At 39.6% G+C, this 24,219-nt stretch overlaps 1 protein-coding gene across 5 annotated transcripts in view; it reads left to right on the forward strand.

The window, feature by feature from the left end:
- LOC106882151 (methylenetetrahydrofolate reductase (NADPH)) overlaps positions 1-24,219 on the forward strand; it is an 87,314-nt gene that overhangs the window by 54,149 nt on the left and 8,946 nt on the right. The window contains exon 9 of one of the 5 annotated variants that reach the window (XR_016241118.1): positions 14,193-14,378. The exons of the other annotated variants lie outside the window; for them this stretch is intronic. The gene's annotated coding sequence lies outside the window, so the exon portion shown is untranslated. The remainder of the gene's footprint in view (positions 1-14,192; positions 14,379-24,219) is intronic. 5 annotated transcript variants of the gene reach the window in all.

The raw sequence follows: 24,219 nt of genomic DNA on the forward strand, positions 1-24,219 counted from the left end.
AACCATCATCAGTCATCATTCTGTTGTAACTTAACATTATTAATCATTATTCACGTTATATAAACACAATTATATACTACAGGGTGTCCACAAAGTCTGGGTACATGGGGATTAACACATACTTTAAGAAATTATTATTTCTTATATTTAATTGTTTATGTTATGATTTTATTTACTTCATGTACCCACATGGGGATTAACACATACTTTAAGAAATTATTATTTCTTATATTTAATTGTTTATGTTATGATATTATTTACTCCATATACCCAGACTTTATGGACACCCTGTATAATTATAGACTTAATCAGTTAAGTCTGTGATTTATGTCTGGGGTTACAATATAGGTTACCCATAAGTATTCATTGTTGTAATCCCAGATGTGAATCACACAGCTGGAATGACCATTGTATTAATATTTTCATGATTTGTCAAAGGGTGAGATAGAGCATTGTGTATGACCTTTTTTAGACTCTTCAAGTTGGTGAGATTAATGTTAAGTTGGATCAACGATTAGTTGATGACTGCAGTAAAAAGTGGACAAGGAAAGAATTCCAGAAGGTTTCAGTTCTTTGAAAGAATGATTGAGCAAAATATTTACTATAATGTCTACTGGTGAGAAACAAAAGAAATAATGAATGGAGGTAATTTGCAGCTTGCTAGTTGCATTAACAGTATAAGAGGCAAAAAAAAAAGTGGATATAAGTGGAGTGACTCTGCCATTCAGTTAAATGGTTTCTTGTAATAGCACTAATATAGTTTTGTAAAAGTGTCAAAAATGGATTATATTCTCTTTTTCTGCTGTTGAGACTATAGTGTCCTCACTGAAATGTTTCTACTTATGAAATAAGTACATGCCAGTCCAAGCACTATCCACATGCAACCTTGACAACTCATACTAGAGCTTGAAGTGTTAAGTTGTATATGGATTGTACCCATATGCATAAGGTTAAAAAGAAGTTAAGAGTAATGACATCTACATGGTTAGAAATTATGACAAATAGATTGGTAAAGTATAAAATGAAAAGTGCACAAGTCCTAATTAAACTATACTATATCAAAGCTTTTAGATAGATGTAGGTCGAAAGGTTGCCAGTATGCATTGCAGCAGATTGGTCTAACAAGAAACTTGCAATCTAAAAAATGAGAAATAGATATAGTCTGTGGAAGGGAAGGTTAGCTAGACAACTTCTCATTACAGAAGTGGTTAAAAGATTTGTTGAAATATGTCAAGTGCAACAACATAGTTTTTACTGAAGTTCTCAGGGACAATAGATCAAGTACCTCCAGTAGATCTAACTTTACTGGAACTTATCATAAGGTTACTGAGAAGAAAAGAACTGAAGATGATAATTAAAGTAATTTTTTTAAATGTTTCCAATATCTTTGAGGTGTAGGAAGTGAGGGAGATAGCATAATAGTTGGCAAGGTCATAAACATTGATCTTAGGAATGGTATATACTGTATTTTGTCTCCATTGGTTGGAGTAGATCACTGTAGAAAGAGAACTTGGTAAACATAGGAGCTGGTTTTGAGATATAGTGTTTAAGAGCAGTAGAAAAGATACCATCAGAGTTGGTCATCTTGGTTGAAATAAATGGAATTTGTTTTTCTTCATTTGGTATCTGTACATGATAGTAAGACAAGTGGAATGATGGAGAGTTTGAGAGGAGTTACGTTGCATACATGTAGTTTCAATTGAAAGCAAAACAAGCAATAAATATAATGAACCTTCTGGCAGGAAGGCTACTTACAGAGACATTTTGGCTGAGTGATGTCTAGTAAGATTCTGCAAACTTAGTGGAGTTAATCTTGGGAAAAACTCAGAAGACCCAGCTACAATTTGATAGTCATATTGCAGAGGTAGCTGATCATCAGGTAGTTGGTATTTTTGTTGATCATTAACCCTGATCAAGCAGGCTTTTGGTCAAAAGCATTCCAGCCATGACTATCCAAACTTTGGGGGTTGGGCATAAGTCTAAATATACATCATCCAATGTGTGTTTTTTTTTTCTCTCTTGTAAGACGGTTGAAACACACACTCCCCAAACTGCATTACAGTTTTCTATCTAGGAGAGGGACAACTCCTAATAATAACTGATTCAGAAACTAAGATACTCTTTGACAACATCCCTAGTGCCAGTGACACGATAAAAATGCATCTACTTCACTCTGTAAATTGATTTCTAATAGAAAGAGTTCCAAGAGAAGAGATGCCAAAAATGGAACATATGCTATAGGACATGGTATTTAAGTTGCATTGCAGGCTTACTGTTTAGGAGGACAATAATTTCAAATAAGAACTAATACAAGGTTCTCACTTGGGTCAACTTCTTAGTGCCAGTGGCACAATAAAAGGCATCTATGACATTCACAATAACCACAGTTAGCCCATTTTCTCTAATGATATGTGGGCAATGTAATGCAGGTTGTGATGGTCCATTTAACCTATGCCAGCATGGAAAAAAAGATATAAAATGAGGGTGACATAGGATGTGATTTCAGGAAAATTTAGTCGGTGGAGCAACCATGTAGGAACGTTGTTGATGGTGGTGGTGGTGGTGGTGATGGTAGGTAATTTTCTTTCATGTTATAAGCAGTGTTGTTCGTCTGTACAGAGGTGAATCATCTGAGAGCTATTATTCAGTCCCAGAACAGTCCTAACTGAACAGATTTAAAAATCAAAGATTTTCCAGTCGTAGTTGCCTCGTCTTCTTCTATATCGGGGACTGCATTACTCAATGTGCCTCCCCCTCCTTTTTTTTTTTTTGATAAGCAGAGTGTGATTTGACGAAAAAGAATTACTGTTTCTACCAGGTTGAACGATCTTGTAGAGGTCCCTTCGTGTGCTTGTGGTTGTAGGTTCTGTGTTTGTGTGTGTGTGTGTGTGAGAGAGAGAGAGAGAGAGAGAGAGCGGAATCGTAGAGTAAAATACTAGTGGCGAACAGGTCAGAGGTTAAATAGGGGAGACTGATCTGTTACCTCATTCAAATACTAAAGGGTTTGCCCTTATTATATTATGCTTATCATATAGTCTAACTTTTAGATGATATGATAAAAACTAAGTTTCGTAGTGAGATAAAGAGTGTTTAAGATTTTTCCCCATGTGAGGGCGCATGGCTTAGTGGTTAGGGTATTGCATTCACGATTGCTAGGTCGTAGTTTCAGTTCCTGGACCGGGTAGTGCGTTAAGGTCTTGAGCAAAACATCTCTCACGTTACTCTGCGGTCACTTCGACACCTGACGAGTGGTACACCGTGCACCCATTCAGATAGCGTTGATTTAACGGAGGGAGTGAGCTAATGTTCAGGACAAACATTTGGTCACTATAAACGAATTATTTGCGCAAGTTGTCCAGCAAGAAATTGCAGAACCGTCTTTCTCGGACTACGAGAGACCACCATCATCATCAAAACTATTCCCGTAACCGTTTGCGTAACTTTTTTTAAACTACTGGTGATTGTTGTTGTTGGCACTCCGTCGAGAGTTCCAGTTGATCCGATCAACGGAACAGCCTGCTCGTGAAATTAACGTGCAAGTGGCTGAGCACTCCACAGACACGTGTACCCTTAACGTAGTTCTCGGGGATATTCAGCGTGACACAGTGTGACAAGGCTGACCCTTTGAATTACAGGCACAACAGAAACAGGAAGTAAGAGTGAGAGAAAGTTGTGGTGGAGGAGTACAGCAGGATTCGCCACCATCCCCTTCCGGAGCCTCGTGGAGCTTTAGGTGTTTCCGCTCAATAAACACTCACAACGCCCGGTCTTGGAATCGAAACCGCGAGTCCGCTGCCATTGCGCCTCCACACTACTGGTGATATAACATTTGTAACTTTTGATATCGCAACGGCAATGATCTAGACAACACAAAATACCGTACATGCTGTATGATAGGATCTTGATAAAGTTGATCATTCTTATTCTTTTGACCTTCATTATTAGGTTGACTTGTCTTTCATTCTTTCGGGGTCGATGAAATAAGTACAGAATTGGGATTGATGAAATAAATAAAGAATTGAGGTCGAGGAAATTAATTTACCCCTCCCAAAATTTCAGGACTTGTGCCTATAGTAGAAAGAATTATTATTACTTGCGGGACCCGTGGAAATTCTACGGAATGGAAAAAAAGTTGAAAGGAGTTATTTAAGAAAGAAAGGATATGCATTTTATTGCATATAAATCTTGTTGCGTGTGCAATAAATAATGCAAAAATATACATTGACAATTTATACAATGCTTAGTACACATATCATTCGTTAGTGTTTAATTCGGTTGAGACTGCAAGATCAATATATTACTGCGGATTCCTTATTATGCAATATTTCATCATAATTACTTTACATTATATACTATTGATGTGCACAAAACGACATAGAGAATATACACAATGTTTTTATTTACATGATTAGTTTCAATTCCATTGCAAATTTTTAAAAAATAACACTCACGGCTATTTTGCTAAGTTTTTTCACGTCCATTCATAATAATATATTATATTATAAAATTTCCCGCTGCTAAGCACTGTCTCTCTTCTCTCCTCTCTACCACTTAACTCAACAAACATTTTAACCATCTGATTCCCTTCTTCATGTTAACAGTTCTTTTTTTCTCTTCCTTTTCACCCCTCACTTCCACTAATACCGAAAGTGACAGCGCAATGCAACCACTGGTTATCTGCTTTCTCACTCACTCTCCTTCTTCATCTTTCAAACAAACCATAGTGTAACGTATGAACGAACGAACAAGCAGATTATTATTACTATTATCATTGGAGGTGGCGAATGCGTACATCGCATCCGTCATCTATTACCGATTACCCGTCGTTCCTTGTCCCGACTGCTGGTTAACCAAGCTGATGCGCTTACTCTTCGACTTTCTGTGGAAGGGTCAGGTACCACTGGTCAGGCGCTCCATCTGCTGTCAACAGCCGCTGAACGGAGGCCTTGGCATGCTGTGGTTGCTGATGCGCAAACATGCGCTCAGGCTATGGCATCTTAAACGTTTCCTGGACGTGGACACGATTTTCCACAGCTCGTCTCTTTGACAGAGCTGCAATCTTGGATCAAACGTAGACCGAGAAAGGGCGCTTGGCACCTCGAGTGCCGCCAAATTCTCACCGCCCTCAGCCAGGCGGGCAATGCGATCGGTAGTAGTTCCACTCCAGCGTTCCATAGAGGCTTAGTGGAGGAAAAGGGCGACGACGTTCTCGGGGAAACTCTAGGCGTCGACGATAATCAGCTAAACAGTCTGTTCGGGAGAACTTTCGGGCCGGGGCCCATGGATAACTTCCAAAGGTCCCTCGCCTGGCAGTGCTATCGAGGGGCGCTGCTTGTTCGAGATAAACTCTACCGGCACGGAAGTGCCGTCAGCCGGGCCTGCCCGGGGTGCGCTCAAGACGACGAAACCGTTCTGCACGCACTCGTCCAGTACCCGAGTATTGCTGACTTGTGGGTTTATGCCGAACAGCTACTGTCGCGTGTAGGACGGATCCGGCTATCAGTTTTATCCATAGTGAAGATTGACCCGCCGACCTCCTTTAACCGGGAGGATAAGGCAATTTTCCTTTGTCAAGTAGCTGTAGCGAAAGAGGTGGTATGGTGGACCCATTTGAAAGGGCTAAAGTCAGACACTTTCCTCTTTGGCCAAGGCCTCATCAACTTTTTCAAGTTCCACTTGACAAGGAAGATGAGAGTAGAGAGGGAAGTGCTGTCTCATAGCAAATTTATTGAAAGGTGGGTGACTGTTGGTAAAATGGCCGGTATGAACGGACCAATTCTGAGGTTACACCTGTAAAAAAAGGTAATATAAAAGGAGAAGGGGCTCTCTAGCCCTCCTGATCAGGCGCCCGTGGCTTTTATGGGTTTTTCCACGTGTAACCTTTCAAAGCGCCTCCCCCTATTGGGAGTTTTATTTGTTATATTTTCGCTGTTATTATTGTTTACACGAACGTTTTCTTTTCGGACAAAACCCTTTGTACCCTTCGTCCTGTCTTTGTCCTTACATGTTTTTAATTTATATTAGCCCTTGTGACCATTAAACAAGAATTAGTGATTATTATTATTATTATTATTATTATTATTATTATTATTATCAAGAAGGTGGCGAGCTGGTAGAATCATAACCACACCGAGTAAAATACCTAGCGGCATTTCGTCCTTCTTTACTGTCTAAGTTCAAATCCCCCGAGGTTGACTTCGCCTTTCATCCTTTCGGGGTCGATAAATTAAATACCAGTTGTGTACAGAGGTCAATCTAATCGACTGCCCCTCCTCCCTACAAATTTCAGGCCTTGCGCTTATAGTAAAAAAGATGATTATTATTATTAAGGCTGCGAGCTGGCAGAATCGTTAACGCACCAGGCTAAATGCTTGGCGGCATTCCGTCCACCTTTACATTCTGGGCTCAAATTCTGCCAGGGTCGACTCTAGCTTTCATCCTCAAAGTTACTGGCTTGTGCCAAAATATGAAACCTTTAGGGCAGCACGCTGCCAAAATCGTTAGCGCTTCGGATAAAATGCTTTGGGTATTTTTCCCGACTTATTGCTTTCTGTGTTCAAATCGCGCCGAGGTCAGATTGGCTTTGCATCCTTTCGAGATTAATAAAATAATACCAATTGAGCACTGAGCTTTGTGTAATCGATTTCCCCTTCTCTGACCTTGTGCCAAAATTTTAAGCCTCTACTAAAAACTCAGTAGAGGGTTGTGGAGAGGCATTTTTTAAAGCTGTTTTTGTCCAATACTATTATCTTCCTTTCTTGATAATGAAGACATAAAATTCTATGATCAAATCCCATTAAGGTTGCCCTAGTTTTCCACCGTTGTTCAGGCCAATAGAACCACTACCAGTAACTATACCCTTCAAAAATTGCTCGCTGCCTTGCCCGAAAAATCACCTTTTGTTGTTTGTTCCCATTGACTATTGTTTCCTTTTATTGCCAGCGATTAATCTAGTTAAGATTTTGTAATTAGTCTCAGTCTAGTTAAATTGTTTCTGATATTAAATAGAGATCTGTTAACTTTTGTTAGTCGTACACTGTTCACAGTAAACACCAGTTTCAATATCATGTCCATTATGTTATATAAACGTTGCGTGACAATTTACTTTCATATTAGTCAGCATAAATTAATGTCAAACAATATGTTTATGGATGAGGGAACGTCCACGAAAGCGTGCAGAATCACGACTACTGCGTTATGGCATCACGTGATCTCCGCCCTAACTATGAAAAAAGCCAAAAAAATAATAATTTCAACGGAAGAGTGACAACAAATTTTTAAAATGGTATTATAATTTCCCACACACCCAATATTCAGAGGCTCGCTCGTGTATTGCACTTAAAACTGTTTTAACTAAAACTTACGACAACTATATCAGAAATAGAATCTGAATAAACATAAGTTATCAATCTGCACTGTTTACTCCCTGAACTAATGATATTCGCCCCCGATATCTTATAGATGACCTCTTCAATTTTTTTTATCTTACTTTGGAACCAAAACGTCAAAGCTTAAGTAGCTACTCAAAGACCTTGATGTAATTGAGCTTCATCAAAGCTTTTTAATCTTAGAAATTATTTACTGATCCATAAGTTAGTTTGCAAACTGAAGTCTAGTCCCTCGTTTAGATTCTAGACATCCTTGCAACTTTTTGACGATCTCGTGAGAAACTCGAAAGTGTGGTCAATGTTAAACTCGCTTCAAAATTTCTTACCCAAGCTGCGTTGGCCAAATGATTCAAGGGTTTACGTAAATGTTTCTTATGTTTTCGACTCTTTAATAAGTATTCAAGGTGTCTCTTATTTTCTGCACGTTCCAAATTTTCTGGAGATTGGGTTGACACTTTGCCTGTGGCAGACATCGGTGATTCACTTAGCCCGGATAAACTCTGCATTTCCATTGCTCTCGTAGTTGGGGGCCGATTCGTGCGGAAGAATGGCGTGTCAGCGTGACCAACCCCTCGGTACAGGAGCTTTTAGCGGATTATCGACTGAATGTTCGTCGTTTTGCTCACTACAACAAGATAAACAAACACAGTTAAGTATCCTCTCAATTCTGAGTCAATGGCATTATCTAAGGATGATGGGAAGAGTACCAATGGACTCACGCTTTGCGCTTGCGCTAAAACCAAATGCCACTTAATGAGATGTCACTGTTAATGATTGTCGCGCTATCACACATCCTTAATGTTGCGGTGTAGATGAGAGTTACTGCATTCGAAATTAAACGGAATAAGACGCTGAAAAAGGTAAGATCCTTTATGTTCTGAGCTCAAATCTTCCCGATGTCGACTTTGCTTTTCATGGTTCCGGGATCAGTAAATTACCTATCATGTACCAAGTAGATTCCCAATACATGATAGGAATATAAAGCATTCCTAAATGCGAATGGTATTTTTACTATTATAATTGATTATAGTTCTCTCTTAAAAGCGGTGAGAATTATAAAATTACGGATGCGTTAACTACTGTTTTGATGCGATTAATGTATTACAAAATACTGTAAATCTATATATTATAATCAACACTGCATATGCAACTGAAGCAGGATATATGTGAACAGCTTGTCTTTTCAAAAAAAACTCTTTGTGGGCAGAAAAGAGAGAAATCAGCTACATTGATTTCGATTCTTACATTGGAATCTCATTAACAATTGAATACCCTCATTTCCCAGAAACATTGCTACTATCATTAAAAGATTCAGTAAATCGGTAACAGTATTATATTATGAAACTACAATGGCCTATAGAGTAAATCTTTAAATCTATAGACAGCCGACAGTGTAGATGTATATTAAACATTGGTCAGATACAAGCAACTTGTCTTTCCACAAAAACTGTGTGAACAATAGAACATTATTACACTCAAATATAACATTGCTAACGTGTAAGTAATTCAGTAATCGGGCTAGCTGCCAAGAATATGTTATTTACGCAAATTGATTTGTCCAATTTACCCACGCCATTAATAACAGTGGCTGTATGTACAATGCCTCCGCAAGAAAGGTGCAGCTCAGTTCTAGGCAAGATCCTAATATAAGTATTGAAACTGACCGCACCTCTTTTTTTGAACACAAAGAGATCGTATAAAAGAAAAAACAACCTATACATAATTTATACTCAAAATGTTTGTTTAAATTTCTTCTGAAGTAAATTATAGCATCAAATTATTATTAATTTGTATTTTTACTGGGTTTTTGTAAATGTCCTTCAAAATCATGCTCCACCCCTCCTCTGCATTATAGTTCTAAACCTCAACAGAATTTATATTTTCAATAAGTATCAGGTTTATAGCGAGGATGGAGGTCGACGTAATCGGTTGTGTCTCTATCTATCAATCTTGAGGTTTTGTCCTCAAGTCGGACCTCATAAAATTTTCGCTAACTTAGATTCAATAATAAAATCTGTATAAGCGAGCAATTTCTAAGTATGGAATTGTAATCCAAATATCTTGTTGCTTAGCTTCACATCTCTCTGAGTGACTAGTCGTATGATCAAAGGAATTCCAGCCATGAAGTGCTTTTTAGAAGTATCTAGGACTATACTGCGGAGGCGCAATGGCCCAGTGGTTAGGGCAGCAGACTCGCGGTCATAGGATCGTAGTTTCGATTCCCAGACTGGGCGTTGTGAGTGTTTATTGAGCGAAAACACCTAAAGTTCCACGAGGCTCCGGCAGGGTGGTGGTGACTAGCCCTTCGGTACTCTTTCACCACAACTTTCTCTCACTCCTACTTCCTGTTTCTGTCGTACCTGTAATTCAAAGGGTCAGCCTTGTCACGCTGAATATCCCCGAGAACTACGTTAAGGGTACACGTGTCTGTGGAGTGCTCAGCCACTTGCACGTTAATTTCACGAGCAGACTGTTCCGTTGATCGGATCAACTGGAACCCTCGACGTCGTAAGCGACGGAGTGCTAACAACAGGACTATACTATCTACTTTCTTCTCTTTTTAAAAATAGTAAGCTACAATTTGAGCGAGATTTAGCTGCTTTATATAGGCCGAGCGACTGTTACAGCAAGGACGAATTGCATGAATAATAAACATATCGTGATACATTCGTGTCGAAAACAATAATGAATCTTTAATTTTACAAATTCAGATATACGCAGTTTGTCTGTCTTTACATTCTGAGTTCAAATTCCTCCAAGGTTGACTTTGCCTTTCATCCTTTCGGGGTCGATAAATTAAGTACCAGTTGCGAACTGGGTCGATCTAACCAAAAATTTCGGGCCTTGTGCCTAGAATAGAAAAGTAGTAGTTTTAAGAGTTAAACTGTTTTTCATATAGATTTTCGGCAGGCGGATTGAGATACGAATGCTAGCAAAAAGTTCTCTACCCTTGGTAGAATTTCGGATCAGGACGCCTACATAAGTTGGATTTTCTCTGTTTTGACGGGGAGTTTTCAGATTTCTTATTTTTTACCACGACCTTCGAAATAGGGGAAATTTTTGAAGCTTTATGATTTCCCCCCTCATATCCTCAAATCCATCCGGAGCGATTTTGGCCAATTTAGAGGAGGGGGCACTTACAAATAATGGGGAAAGTCTTTCGGTAAAAAAAAAGAAAAAAATTTCCAAAATATTTTCAGAAGAAAAGGTGCATGACTTAAGAGAGATTTAGCTGTTGTTTCTAGTACATCCTACGAACTTCCTGATACATTTTCGTGTAGTGCAAGAACAAGTGGTCATATTCGGTCCGGATGAGGGGATGGAAAAAATCATAAATTTTCATGAATTTTTTTCATAAAAAGCTTCCCCCCATCATTTTGAAAAGATGAAAAAATAAAAAACAACAGTTTTGAGGGAACAGGGCTAGTAGATACCATTTCACCTCTGTACTAGACGTGTTCTTTATTTCATTGACTCTGGAGGGATGAAAAGCAGGATTTGAACCTTGAACGGGAAGAGCCTGAAGAAATATCGCAGAGAATATTTTCCGACGCTCTGACTATTTTACCTTTGTAAATTAATTATAATTCGATACTATGATTTACTGTATTGTTGTTTAGTCGAAGGTTAACGCTGATAGAAAAGACCTATAATCAAAGGTATTCTAAAAGTTTTATTCCGTTTTTTTAGAAGTATCTGTACGAAGAACTCTGAATCTGTTGCGATTTCTGATAAACAAAATTTTATACTTTCTGTACACAAAAAAAGTAATCTCCCTTTAAGTTGCAGCTCACACATTAAAGTAACACCCTTCTTATTCTTAAGAAATTATATGAATTTAGTGCTGGTTTCTTGTAAAAAGTAAATGCCTTCGTCTCGTCACTGATGACATTATAAAAATCTTTAGCCAACATCTTATGGGTTTTTAGAAATTAAGAAGTAAACTAAAAAGTAACCTAAAGTAATCTCCCTTGTAAATCACACGCTAAAGTAGCACAGTGTAATACCTACATAAAGAAAACGTAACATTTGAATTCAAAGAGGGTAGCAAACTTTTTAATTACTACGTAGTTTCTCTCTTTTTGTATCAATGATGCATTAAATACAAAGCTAAGCTGTCTGTTAAAAGATAACCAAGCACACTGTTAAAACCCGATGCCTAAAAGCGGCAACACATCCAAGTGGAAAGAACTCTCAAAGATATATTAATACATACAAAAGTAACTCTGTAACAAAATCGCATTAGCATATGTAAGGTCGGCACCCGAGTCATGCTACGAGAAAGAGTAACTATTTTGTACAGATGGTACAAAAGCAAGCAGACAACGCTTTCATCAATGTTTTTGCTTGTAGGCGAATGATGTAATTATAAAGCAAGCTTCTAAAAAGCATTGTTCCTGAATACTTAACTTCATGATTGAAGTTGCAAGTTAGCAACAGAAGTCTTACACTATGCACAAGAGGAACTCTAAAAATTAATAAACACATGGCTCAGCAGTTGATATGGAAGACTCGGTAGCTTCTTATAGCCAGTTTGCCCTTTTGCCTCAACTTTAATCAAGTAATCCTTCTTGTTGAGATTATATTCTCTGCTACAAGCATACAAGACTGGATGCCGACCTTACATATGCTAATGTGATTTTGTTACAGAGTTACTTTTGTATATATTAATATATTTGTAGTGGCTTCATGCAGGCATAGCGTGGATTCGATCCTCGATCGCCAAATTTCACTTAACAGTTCAACAGCTCTTTTCTCATGGTAGAACAATAGTTTTTCTGTTAGTGACAGCAGTTATATTTACCAGATGCCTTCGCTAAGCCAGAATAATATCTTAGCCACTTGACCCTTCTAACCCACCAGGGCTGAAATGGAGATAACAGACCTCCAACAAAATCCATTGTTCTCAACAATATGTCTATCCTTCTGGTTAGTTTTGGATAGTTATAAAAACAAGAATTCTGTAAGCCAAAGTCAGTGAGTGTGAACGGACAACTAGAGTCATGGCCACAAGCAGGCAGCCACTAGACACCAAACGGCCAGAGGGAAAAAGAAAGTTACAATCAGCGACTATGCGAGACAATTTCCCTCGACTCACTCACTTTCTTTTCTCTGTAACATTACTATATCTCTCTCTATATACTACTATGAGATCGTGTACACACATACCGGCCGAAATTAACTCTTATTACCTCGTATGCTTTTCCATTTACTAGTTACACATACCAACCTGTCGTCGTTTTGCATATATATTGAAGTAACGGTAAATAAATATTTTCGGATCTATTTTAAAACGGGGGCCACATTTTTCATTAATGTTTTACATAGTGTTTTTGGTACGGAAAGACTTTCAAACTTCGTATACTTATCTATTTTGTGTTATAGAAAAGAAAAATATTTTTGTATTCGAATTTATTTCATGTAAAAAATTGTCTTATTTCGATAATTTCAACCAATCACTGACAAGTATTCAGTTGTTTATATTTACTCCTTTGGCTGATTAAGCGATGTAAAGCGTATTTAATCTCCATACCTTCGTTTTATTTGCTTTTTTCATTTTAAATTTGCTTTAACCCTAACCCTAACCCCAGGGTTAGGGTTAATTGTTTCAGAATCGTTTGTTTATGTAGTCGGCACTTAATGTATATCGGCTGAATGGACGTCAGTGATTGGTTGAAATTACAGAAATACGACAACTTTAACATGGAATAACTTCTGGATTTCTTTTTTTTTTTTTAAGAAGACTAAGAGAAAAAGATGTTTTATATGACACATTCTACCAGTGTTCCAAGTTTCAAAGTGTTTCGTTAATGAAAAATGTGGCCCCCTTAAGAAAATATTTCTTAAACTTCAATCACTGTTCCTCTTTTACATCTTACAATATGCCGTTGCAATAAATCTTTGCCGTTAAAATTGGTGACGACTCCGACGTTCCATCCTAGTGTTTATCAATTATTGTTTGACCGTTACAATTGGTAATTCCGACGTTGCACCATAACAGGCATCGATTACAATTGGTAACCCTCGACTTCAACTAAAAACATTACCGTTACATATTCATATTGTCATAAGGATCAAACAGAAAAATAATTGTTTGTTTTCTATTATTCATCAAAGCTTCTTTTGAAACTAATAATGTTAAGTTGAGCAGCAGTGACCAGTTCGCTCAGTGATCAATACACGAAGTTAACCAGTAATATACTGAGCACATACAGCACATAAAATAATTCATGTTTTGACGGGTCCGAAAACATTGCACTATCACAGAGTAAGATTTTTCTTTCTTCTTTTTCTTTAAATGTGAAATACAGTGCAGATGGTAGCATCACAGCGTCTACTGATAAAGCTCTGTATGACACACTCTATACAAGTCTGGTGTGACTGAAGGCTCGGATTTATCTCCCACACTCTTCATCCTATTCATCAACCACCAATTTGCTATCACCGCAAACAACACACACTCCTACGCAGGTGATACCAATTCTCATTCTTCTCTAACCCTCTACACACAAGTTTCATCTACATGAAGCAGCTTCAACACCTGATGCCAAATCTGCACTGATTCTGTCTCCAAAGATCTCGAAAACATTATCCAGTGGTATCGGGCCAATTTTACCTCATTTAACAGCACAGAGGCGTAGTCACTACACATATCATGGAAACACAATCGCGTCTTTCTCTCTAAATATAAACAGCAAGTGACTCGAGCTCTCAATGCTAGCTCACTGATCTCTTCTGCCGAAACTACAACCTCAGAATAACAAAGATCGCGTTACAAAGACTGGATCTTGTCTACTGTTTCAGAAATTGCTTCGGTCTTCAGTAACTGCTAAACCTTTACAAAATGTTGAAACCAACAATAGTGGATTTGCTCCCACATTTTCGACTGTGATGCTGCTCTACGCATGCAGGGATCCTAAACCACATCTCTAAAAGGGCTGTCTGACTGATGTAGTCGCTTATAATGGCATTCAGATCACCGGCGTACAGGTATGTTGTCTTTTGTGTTTCCTCTTTCTGTCGCAATTTATAATTGCCTCTACTTATCGGAACTAGTTGGTCTCGTGACACCATCATTCAGATATTTGCGACCCATTTGTCTCTACTCTTCTCGTCACCAACGGTGTATCTACTTCCACACCCAGGTTCACACTAACCACTAGGCCTAGTCGTTTTCCTTCCGTCAAGAGGAACCAACTGCATCAATCTCACTGAACTCAGAGAGCCTAGAAAACTATGAGTAGAACTTCTTCCTCCAGGAAGTTTTTGACGGAGAATATAGCGAATACAAACAAGGTGAATTTGGAAAATAATAGAGTCCGTTCCATTATTATTATTTGAGGCGACGAGCTGGCAGAATCGTTAGCATACCGAACGAAATGTTTAGCAGTATTTCGTTCGTCTTTACGTTCTCAGTTCAAATTCCGCTGAGGTCAACTTTGCCTTTCATCCTTTCGGAGTCGATGAAATAAGTACCAGTTGAACACTGTAATTGACTAACCCCGTCCTCCGAACCTGCTGGCCTTGAGCCAAAATTTAAAACCATTGAAGGCAGTGAACTGGCAGAATCGTTAACAAAGATCCTTTCTACTATAGGCCTTGCGGCTATAGTAGAAAGGATTATTATTATTATTTCTTAAGGCGACGAACTGACAGAAACGTTAGCACTTCGATCAAAATGCTTAGCAGCATTTCGCTCGGCTTCACTTCCAGGGTTCAAATTCCGCCGAGTTCGACTTTGCCTTTCATTCCTTCGTGAACGATAAAGATTAGTATCTGTTGAATAGTGAGGTCGATGTAATCAACTAGTTCCCTCTCCAAACATTTCAGGCCTTATACCTATAATAGAAAGAATTACGTTAATTATCATTATTGCGCACGTCCATCGGTCGTAAAGGTTTGTTAAATTTTGCTGAAAATAATTAGCTTACTGTTGCAAATTTTTGTTAAAACTTTAAGGACCCCTTCTTCAATGGATGAAGAAGGGAACAACCAATTTTTGTAATATTTTATTAGTTTTCGGCTGTCTTTTTTTCTTTTTTTTTTTACCCCTCTCTCTTGTTTGGAATTATGGCGTCGGTACTGCCCATTATCAAATTCAACGAGGAGGTAGCATGAAATTTTCATACTATTACCAGCTCTATGAGAGAAAATTTGCACGAGAATAGCGACAATAACAACAGCAATGATAGCAACAACAATAAGGACAACGTTTTTAACATGTAGTAACGCCTTAGCAGACGACATGTCCGGTAAGCTTATCCACGCATGCGCAGGGACTAGTTCCGGAAGGAACACGGGAAGAGTCTCATGCGCATGTGTAGAGTTCAACATCTAAAACGTTACCGCTCTTTTCTCGCCGGCCGACGAAGAAGTCAGACGTCCAACAGAGCTCTCTCACATGTCAGCACCAGAGCTTCACAAATAACCACGGAAATCATTCAGAAGGCGTCTCAGCAACCAAGGGCGAAGTGGTGCCTATTTCCTCTGTAAATAAATATTGTTGTGTTGATAGTTCAGAATCTGCGTTCCGTTGTTTCTTCAGAATTTAATGTACGGAAGCGGTGTACACCTAATGGTGTATAACCACTTTCCTATAAACACTAGCAACAACGACAATTGCTACAACACCAAAAGCGACAAGAGGAAGGAGAAAGAAGAAAAGAAGAATGATAATAAAAAAATTAAGTGGTGGGGAACACCAAAGGCAGTGAAATCAACACAGTACTTCTCACTCTCCTTAAATGACAGCCGATTCAACAGCGTTGTATCGCTGTCTACAGGTTAAAACCTGATGCCTAGAAGCGGCAACACACATCCAGGTGGAAAGAGCTCTCAAAGATATATGGGTAGATATAGGTCATGTGACCAGAGCACAGCAGTTCGGGAGTATGGAGGCTTTCTTCGAGAGCAAAGCCCTCGCACTGATGTACTCCATAGTTCCTATATGCGACAGATAAATTCACCCTATAGCCATCGAATTTAGGGAGAACTTTTCGATATATATATATATATATATGTATATATATGAGAGAGAGGGAGAGATGGAGGGACTTTCCATCTGGTGGAAGTTAGCCTGTGTTGCTTTGAAGGGAGGTGACATCCTCTTTGACGTAAAACGAACAGAGACGGAGTTTTGGCTTGGGACTATAGTGTAGATCCTCCTCCAAATCAAATTGGAGGATGTAGAGAAGATCCCAGGCCTTATACGCCTTTCCAATGAAGTCCAGCTGCATATTTAAGGGTAGGGGAAGAAGGTCAAGATGCCATTTGTGTTGTGCAGAAGGCCACTTCGGAACTTTTTTCCTCTACAAAAAACAAGGTAGAGGAGACACCCTACTTCCACTACTGCTGATAATGCAGCCTCAATAGTAGTAGTGAAGAGAAGAAGGTCAACACCAACAACAGTAGCAATAGCAACAGTAACACAAATAACCGCAACTGCAGCTACAAGAACAACAGTACCGGTGCTAATATTACAAATGACAGGAAACCAGCAACAATGACACCCACAATACAGAAGCAAAACCTGGCACCCAGAAAAATCTCCAACTTAACTCCTCCCTTATACTCTATCCCCTTCCCCTTCCAAACACATACACATATGAGCACGCGTGAAATATATACCTTCACCTTTACCCCAACCCGTATCAGATATTTCTGGTATAGATATCTCATCTCGTAAAAAGGAAAAACAACAAAAAAATTAACAATAAAAAATACAACAAAAATACTTTTAAAAAATTATATATGCTCTCCGGCAGTTTCTCTTTTTTAAATCACGACTGTATCCCTGAAATGACACCCGTACCAAACATTGGCAACAACTCCACCACCAAAATCACCAACAAAAAAAAAACAAAAAAACGCAGGAGTTGCACCATCAGACAGACACACAAGTACAACATTAACAAAACACACCTAGCCTAAACTTTATGCTGACAAGGAGTACAAATACAAAAATTGATGTCCCTTATTACATTAAAAGAAAACGTTAAAACAGAGAGAAGGTCTACAAGCGCACTACTTTCAAAGTGGTACAAATTTGTGAGATATATATAATGAGGGATAATTTCCCCAATGAATGTAGGATGCTTCAGCGCAAGGGCAGCTGTAGGCTTCTGAAGGAAGCCCAAAATTTCATGTAAACCAAGTCACTCGATCCACAGGACTACCAAATGGGTAAGTAACCCGTTTACTTTTCGTCTTCCTCTTTTTCACGAGCATGGCAGCTCTGAGAGTAGAGTGTATAAATGCACGTAGCCTGAAATCAACATGGAAGCCTAGTCGCCTGCTCATTGACTTCAGGTTGCTAGGTTTGGATGTGATAGCTATCGGCGAGGATTCTAGACACACGCCCTTAGCACCAATTTTTGCCGACTTCGAGATCTTTACATCACTTATTCGGCCCAGAGTAGTAGGGCAAGAGGTAGTGCTGTTTCGAAATGGCCTGGACCTTGAGACAGTCGGTCTTTCTAGACGCGGCTGGTATGGAGCAGCCGAATTTCTTCAGGCAACTGGAGATTTTCCAGGAAATACTCCGCTCTTTAGTGTTAGTGGGCAATTGAAACGCCATCTCGGATGAACTTCTTAATTGTGTGTGGCTAGCTGATAGGAGACGAGTGTGAGAAAGCCTCTCAGACTTGTTCAGTTGTTTCCAATCAGCTGACGTACAGGCCACAAATTTGTGGCCTGTACCTTAGAAACCAAGTCCCTATCCACCGGTGGATAGGGACCCGGTTTCTGGAAACTGAACGCATCTTTCCCATTGCACCAAGTTTACAGTGACTGGATTAAAGAACTAGTTAAGAGGGAGTTGACGGGAGAAATTGTCAACAGCCAATGATTGTTTGCCCTGAAAATAGCTTACTGATTACAATTGATAAGGTTTAGTAAGAAAATGATTATAGAAATTCCAGAAAGAGGCCAACTTAGTAACTTAGAAGAAGCGTTTAGGAAAGGCACTGTGACTGACGTGTTGGCAGCGAGATTGACCTTTAATGATTCTTCAAAGCTAAGCATGAATGTTGCGTTATCAGAGATAGGGCTATAAGGCATGGAACGAAAGTCGTTCGATGGTCCCAAGTGACAGTAAAGCCCCAACTCAGTCTTTAACAGATCGGGAATGGCGTGTACAACTCAATTCCAAGCAGATATGTGCAGCTTTTTAATGGCACTTCACTCAACTATTTGGGGCGGGCGGTGAACCAGAGATGTTCCTAACCTCAACTGTCTGTTGTGGCTCTTGAATAGGGATGAGAAGTTCTGCGAAAGACCGATAAAACCTGACGAAATATGGAAAGTAATGGCTGGATACAAGAGAAAGTCGTCGAAGCGGGATGGTCTACTCTACGAGCTTCGTGTTCATATGCTAGACTTGTTCTGGAGCCTCATGACAGATGTCTACTGCAACTGGCAGCAGAAACCGAGAATACCAGTCCTATGAAAACTAGTGTGGTGCATTTGAGAAAGAACCCGAACAAGGGGGATGATTAAAAGAACTTCAGGCCCCTAACTCTGTTAAATACAGAATTGAAGATTTTGGCCACGGTGTTAGAGTAAGGTGCATGCTCCATATTAAAAGATGCATGCGCTATGCCAAACAGAATTACCCACGACAACTTCCACCTCGCACGATACATCATAGAAATGTTGGATAAAGATCCTGGCAGCTAGTTCTACAGAAGCTGAAGGTTTTGAGAAGTAGTTATTTTACCTGACTGATGAATATGGCAGGGTTGTGTGGTGGATGGAACTGAAAAGACTGAAGGCAGACAGTTTATTTTTCAGTTTAGCTTTCATCGTTTTTTGTTTGTTTGTTTGTTTGTTTTTTCAAGTTCCACTTGGAAAGGAAAGTAAAGGTAGTAGAGTTACTCGGGATTTGTGAGGTTCCTTAGTCGTACCAGTGTGGCGTTTCCCCCCTATTGGGAAATTTTATTCTTATAAGTTTGTTTATTTGTTTTAATTTTGTACGCGTGTTTATTTAAATCCTCGTTGTCCTTTGTAATGTCCTAGATATGGTTTTTGCAGATCTTGTGGCCAATAAAGAAAGTATACGATTATTATTAGTAGGGCGGTGAGCTAGAAGGATCAAAATGCTTGGTGGCATTTCTTCTGGATCTTTACGTTTTTAGTAGAAAGTGGGTTATACACCTTTAGATTGTATACCTGACTTTCTACTATAAAATTAAAGAAATTGACGGAACGCTGAACTCCAGACTAAACAACTTAAACAACATTTATTTACTTGGTAAAACATACATATCTTTAGTTATACATCTTTAGAGGTGAGAATAACTAGCTGTCGAGTATAAGACCGAAAGATGTAGAGACAGCTTTAAACACACGTCCTTGCTCAATCGCTGGCCAGCGAGAAAGAGAATGAATTGAGCGGGAAGCGCTTGCTTGTTTAATTTTACGCATGCGTAAGACTACGCATGCGCAGGCGTTACTACACGTTCTAAGTTCACATCCTGCCGAGGTCAATTTTGCCTTTTACCCTTTCAGAGTCGATAAAACGAAGTGCCGATCCTCTAAAATTACTGGCCTTGTGCCAAAATGTCAAATCACAAGGGCGGCAAGCTGGTAGAATCTTTAAGCACGGTGAACAAAAGGCTTTGCGGCATTTCATCTGACTAAATCGTTCTGAGTTCAAATTCCGCCGAGGTCGACTTTACTTTTCATCCTTTCGGGGTGGTGAAATAAAAACCAGTTTACCACTGAATAGCAGAGTTGTTCATTTTGGTATGAGTGAAGTCTTTTATTAACGGTAGCGTGTGACGACACAACGTAGCCTGCGCGGTCAGTACATTCTACACTACGTCACTGTAAAGACAGTTTGTATATCAGGGACTACATTGTTCAATGTCCTCCGCTTTTTTGTTTTTGTTTTTTTTTTTGTTTTTTGGCTGCTGTTTCTAGCAAGTAAAATTACTGTTTACAGGTTCCCTCACTAATTCGTTCGTATGCCAACTGTTGCATAACTCAATAAGTTTACTTTTGGTCGAGCAGACCTTTGCTTAAAGGTACCTGAGTCTTGACCATCCAGTCCTTTTCCCAGGCACAGTGCACCTATGACTTCATTTTCCAATGCGTTTATCTTTCTGTTACGACAAGGCTGATTTGAGATATTTTGGCTGTTATTTCTTGGTAGTTCGGGCAATTGTGTAGAGACTTCCTCACTGGATCTACATTTATATGCCCAGCTTTTGTTGTTTAACCTCAGATCAGCCTTGGTCGAATAAAATTACAGGGAAAAAAATATTCCAGCCTGGATCATCCCACCTTTTTGCCAAATCTAGGGAACCCAAAACCATTATTATCCAATATGCCCCTTCGTAAGACAGTTGGTTGTGGTCTGAGGGAGATTTGACTGTTATAGACAGCAGGCAGTGGTGAGCACAGATAACTTAATCCGCCAACTAAAAAAAATTAGCTTCGCATACGCTAAACCACTAAACAGGTAAAAAAAAATTAGCGGAAACTAACGCTAAATGATGGTCACTATCTTTTATCATAAATTTAGTTTCGGTTTGCTTTGAAACCCCTAAAAACAAACTTAGAGAGCTGAAATTTTCATGTTGTAGCTTAGACATAGAGCTTCCCAGAAAGGTATAGCATGCCAAAATCAAATGATGATCAAGGTGTACGCAAATAATTAAATGAACAAATGAAATTAAACATTAGTTTTCAGTCAACATACACTTTATTTACTGTACAAAAAGTATTAAACGAATCAAAAAGGTGTATCATGCCAAGATCGGATGATGATCAAGGTGTACTACTCTGGCTGAGCCTTCTCCATCACCTCGACATGATGCTGGTTGCCCTTCACAAACATCAGCCTCTCAAAGTTTCCATCTGAGAGGCCTTCAAAATATCTTTGCTTCTAGAGAATAGGTGCTCGACTGCAGCACTGGATCGGATGGCCGTGTTATACTTGGTGAACAGGTTGATCAAGACCTTCTCACTCAAAAACGCAACTTCAGTCAGGACCTCTTCGAGATGGCCTCCAACCAGGTCTTCACCAAGTTTTGCGCCTTGGATTTCAGTGACCTTGTGGTTCATGCTCTTCCGGAGCCGAGTGATGTTTCTGAAGAAATCATCTTCCTCATCTTCATTGCTGGTGGTGCTGTTGCCCTCTTCATTGGTCTCCATTAGGGCTGTCGCTACGACGGTTTCCATGGCGTTTGTTACTCTGCTAACTTGACTGCTCCAGCCAGAACAGGCGAAACTTGTGGTGGAAGGTAGCGGTTAGTTGGCACTCCAGGTCTTCTAGGAGGAGCCCAAACCTTTTCGTGATTCCTGCCAGTATCGCGTCTACCAGAGGACTGCAGTTCAAGAGATGTTTGAACTTGGCCTTCTTCAACTTCATGACGGTAACCACTACAGTTGGCAGAAGGCTCCCGAAATAATCCTGGTCTACCCTTTGGATTTTATCCACTGCCTTGGCAACATTAGGCATTAGGAAGTCGACATCAGAATCAGTAAAGATCTGTAGCTTCAGCTGTGTCATCACCTGTGGACAGCTCCCCTATTCTTCTCCAGCGGGTTGTTGAGGACAACAACAGAATCATAAGTAGAGTTCGATCTGGTACTTTTTGGAACCACCAGCCTCCTCTTCAACGCACCGTCACCGTGTTGCGGCTCTGCAGATTCCACAGCCGCTGCGCCTTAGACATGGCCTTCCTCTAGGCCGACTTGAACGAAGCGCTGTCAAGAGCCTTGTCGGTATCCACATTAGCTACCAAGTTGAAGGCATGGGCTGTGCACTTCATGTGCACTAGCAGGTTTAGTCAAGGATGGCATCAACAGAGATGTACTCAACTTTGTCCACATTCCCAGCCTTAGGATTCACGTCCTCCACATCCGCATCGGCACTAGCCTCAGAAATGTCTGGCAAGAGTTCAACTTCTGTACCAAACAACGTATTGCGATTTTTGTTTTGATCACGTGATTTTGATTGTCTTGATTGCTGTTATATGCCTGCAGTGCGACTGCGCGGAGTTCTGTTCTGTTTGCTGCAGGACGTGTTCAGTGTTGGTTTTAGTTAGTCGAGGCTGTAGCAACTTGCTGCATAAAACTGTTATTGCGTTGAAGTTTGGTTTTGCTTACAATTTAGCAATCTTTGTTTGTATTGTAGATTGCTGTATTTTTAGTCGATTAAAACCTTTTGAACTTTGATATTCGAGTTTGGGTTTATAACACAACATAAATAATGCCTTAACAAAGTTTTTACCGTTGTCCGTCGTGGTCCTGGTTGCCTTGTCTTGCAAATGGAACTTTTGATGGATGTCCTCCATGGTCTGGGCGAGAACATCAAAGGTGTGATGTCTTCTGAGCCGAGAGCAGGTCAGGACAGCGTGTTGTCTCGTGCAGGTTTTGGGGTTCAGCCAGTGTGCCGTCAACCCCAGGTAGGACCTGTCGTGGGCCGACCAACAGTCCACAGCGATCGCCATCCAGGAGACATCCTTGAGCAATCTGTAATTAAAAAATGTTAAATTGTAAAGAGACATAAGTTGTAAAGTTAAAAGCTTAGGATGCAGCGACTATCAGCATTGCTAGAAATAGAAGTCGTAGACTCCTTAGCCACAAAAGCATATGGTTTCTTTGTACTGACAGGGGAGAAAACCCTCCAGACTCTTAAGCAAGATGCATTAGATTAGCATGTTAATTTCGTTTAGGAAATTAATACTCATCAGTAATGGTCACTCCATCGCAGTTGGTAGAGGCCAACTCACTCCTGTCAATATTATGGATAATGCCATTGGAATCAGTGACTGATTTCACAAAATGATGATCTGAAAATTATAAAATAATCGAGGTGGCTAACAGCAGTTTAAAACCAACAAGGAAATAATTTAATGTCATGATATATAAACTGATGCAGAATATAATCAAGGCCTACAAAAAAAAAAAACACGAGCCGCTCATCGGCATCTCCACGCAAGCAGCAATAGTTTCTGTGAACAAGTGGTTTGTACAATTTTTCTCGGATAGGAAAGAGGCAGGACATTCTTTCATAGTATCTTATAACCAGTTTAACATTTGTCACGAGACTGTTCTAAATTCATAAAAATACTGCTTATAATTTAAAGCCTCGTTATTAAACTTTTGAAAATTGTGACATTACCTTGATAGGTGACGCGTTGGGGGTGATGAATAACCGAGATGAGGGATGGAATGATGGTCGGAATTTCATAAGTTCAGAACTTAAGGTTCGTTTATTTGTTATTTCATTAAAGATTGACTGTGCTGTGCAGACTTAATCATGAGTGATATATATATATATATATATATATATATATATATATATATATATATATATATATATGTGTGTGTGTGTTTGTGTGTATGTATACCTTATATTATATATTATGACATTTATTTCAATTAGCTATTATACATTTTATTACATTAACTGAGAAAATATGAAGTATATGTGGTGTTATGAGCCAGGCTGTGTTGTAAGGAAGGATTGGAAGTGAGGGAGTAGGCATGTCCTGTCGGAAGTGGAGCCTGCGGATCCCACTGGAAGTGCCACGGTGGACATGCGGCATCAGCAAAGCACGAGGGGCTAGTCGGGTGGCGGACAGCACATCAGAGCAGACGTGTGAGACTGTACAGCAACGGATAGTGGACGTGGAGTGAACCTTGGAGATCGAGACAGTCCGTGGATATTGAAAGTGACCCTTTTTCCAGACTGACAATTAAGACTACTGTAACTCTCTCTTCGCTTCCGTCTTTTTCTTCCTTTAAATCACAAGAATATTGAATGAAATATTCCTAGAACGAGGCCCTGTGGATGAGCTGCTTGCCTTTCACTCGGAGG

The sequence above is a fragment of the Octopus bimaculoides genome, chromosome 3, assembly GCF_046866305.1.
Source record: "Octopus bimaculoides isolate indiv1 chromosome 3, ASM4686630v1, whole genome shotgun sequence".
Classification (NCBI taxonomy): Eukaryota; Metazoa; Mollusca; class Cephalopoda; order Octopoda; family Octopodidae; genus Octopus; species Octopus bimaculoides.